At 39.9% G+C, this 2,609-nt stretch overlaps 1 non-coding gene across 1 annotated transcript; it reads left to right on the top strand.

Moving 5' to 3' along the window:
- Positions 1-1,941: 1,941 nt before the first annotated feature.
- On the top strand, positions 1,942-2,046 carry LOC121823008 (U6 spliceosomal RNA). Its single transcript, XR_006064303.1, has one exon. It is a non-coding gene; the product is annotated as a U6 spliceosomal RNA (small nuclear RNA).
- Positions 2,047-2,609: the final 563 nt, after the last annotated feature.

The raw sequence follows: 2,609 nt of genomic DNA, 5'->3' as shown, positions 1-2,609 counted from the left end.
TTCCACAGCACTGTTTATCACTGAAGGAAGTCAATACAGGAGTTCAAACAGGGCAAAATCCTGGAGGCAGGAGCTGATGCAGAGTTCATGGAGGGTTGCTGCTTATTGGCTTGCTTCACATGGATTGTTCATCCTGTTTTCTACTAGGAATTGGACCACTGGTCTAGGGATGGCTCCACACACCATGGGCTGGGCAAGGCCTCCCTCATTGATCATTAAGTAAGAAAATGCCTCTATCTGGATCTTATGTGGGGCATTTTCTCAATTGAGGCTCCTTCCTCTCTGAAGATTCTAGCTTATGTAAAGTTGATATAAAACCAGATAGTATAAGCTTCATGATCAGTGACATGTAAAGTGTATGATTGGAAAATTGGCAAAAAACATCTGGGAGAAAAAACATGTTGATAGGTTTCTCCAAATGGGTGAAGAACATGGAGATACTTGTGTGTCATGTAATGCTCATCAAAAAGTAACTTAAACTGATGAAGATTTCAATAATCAAGATGATAGCATAACTCATACTTGAACAGTCAACCTCTTCTCCCTTTCACCCTGCCATTGATCAATGTGACATTGAAAATGTTGCTATGGTGGAAGAGATGGAGGTTATGCATAAGCTTGAGAACATGGAATATCACTCACTGTAGCTAAAAGATTTCCTGTGTCTCGGCCTGCTGGCAGTTGGAACAAATCTCTTTCACTCATATTCCCCAAGTAAGCACACAGAGGCTTATATTAATTAAAACTGCTTGACCATTACCTCAGGCTTACTACCGATTAGCTCTTACACTTAAACTCAGTCCATTCCTGTTAATTTATATGTTGCCACATATTCTGTGACTTTACCTGTGTGCCATTACATGCTGCTTCCTGGATGGTAGGTTAGCGTCTCCTCACTCAGCCTTCCTCTTCCCAGAATTCTCCTTGTCTGCTTATCCTGCCTATACTTCCTGCCTGGCTACTGGCCAATCAGTGTTTTATTAAACCAGTGTACAAAAACATTATCCCACAGCAACTCACCAAGGCTGATTTGGGTACAGCTGCTTCTGAGTATCATATCTACCAGCAGACGCCAGCACTCAGCCTCACATATGGCTCCATTCCAAGGGTGACCAGTCAGTGACTTGGTAGCAAGATGACTACATTGGACCATTTCCTCCATGAAAGGGATGTCTTGTCCTGTCTGGAGTAGATATCTATTCTGGTTGTGGATTTACCTTTCCTGCATACAATGCATCTGTCAAAACTAACATATATGTACTTAAAGAACACGTTATTCACCACAATTTTACTCCACACATTATTGTGTCTGACCAAGGATTACTTCACAGCTAACAATGGGCCCAGAACGATGGAATCCCCTGGCTAGATTAGTAGTGAGGTCTGGAGATCAGAAACCGGAGAGTAGGAAATTCAGGGTTTATTTGATTAAAACATATTATTTCTGTGCATGAAAGTCTTAAACCATGAGTAAAAATAAAAAAATAATGATAGTTATATTTTTAAAATAGAAATATACAGTCCAAACAGTTTAATACTTTCTAATATTATTCAACCATTGAAGTTCAGCAAAACAGTTCATGTTTTAATACTGTCGTGCTGAGCTCTGATTGAAGCTGTTTAAAGAGAAAAATAGATTTGCTATTTCACTCTTAAACGCAGGAACAGAAAGATGACTCATTTCTGACTTCAATGCTCCATTTTCATCTCTCCACTGTCAACGGTTTTCTCTTTGTGTCTCAACTGTGTGCGATGATACATTGTAATCAACATATTGTTGCTCAGAATCAAGCTATTCTTTTGGTTTTGTTTTGTTTTCATGGCATTAATACCCATGAAAATTTCCATGAACAATCTCTTTCCCCGAAAATCTTTGAAAAGCCAGGATTTGGATGTGCAAAGACAGTATTTAATGAATCTCAGAATAAAAATTGGAAGAGTGCTCACTTTGTCAGTGCATATACTAAAGGTGGAATGATAGAGAAAAGCTTATCTTGACCCCTGAGCAATGATGGCACACAAATTCATGAAGCATTCCATATGTTCTGAGGGGTGAAGGGCATCACAAGAGAACCCACAGAATCAAGTAAACTGGGCTCACAGGAGCTCACAGAGACTGAATTGACAACCAGGGAGCCTGCACTGGAGTTCTGACATTGGCCCTCTGCATGTATGTATAGGAGAGTTGTATGGCTTCCTATTCTTAGGGTACTCTTAACAATGGGAACAGGGGCTGTCTCTGACTCCTTTGCTGGCATTTTGAAACCCTATTTGGAACACTAGATTGTCTTGTCCAGCCTTAATAACAGGGGAGGTGCTTAGTCTCACTGCAACTTGATATGCAATATTTTGTTGATAACCATGGGAGGCTTGGTCTTTTCTGAATAGAAATGGAGGAGGAGCCAGGTGGTGGTGGTGCACAACTTTAATCCCAGTACTTGGGAGACAAAGCCAGGCAGATCTCTGTGAGTTCGACACCAGCCTGGTCTAAAAGCAAGATCCAGGACAGGCACCAAAACTACACAAGGAAACCCTGTCTTGAAAAACGAAAACAAAAATAAAAATAAATAAATAAATAAATAAATAAATAAATAAATAAATAAATAAAA

This window comes from Peromyscus maniculatus, chromosome 15 (genome assembly GCF_049852395.1).
Source record: "Peromyscus maniculatus bairdii isolate BWxNUB_F1_BW_parent chromosome 15, HU_Pman_BW_mat_3.1, whole genome shotgun sequence".
NCBI lineage: Eukaryota > Metazoa > Chordata > Mammalia > Rodentia > Cricetidae > Peromyscus > Peromyscus maniculatus.
Note: the sequence above shows the minus strand (reverse complement) of the source record. Positions and strands in the feature narration are given on the sequence as shown.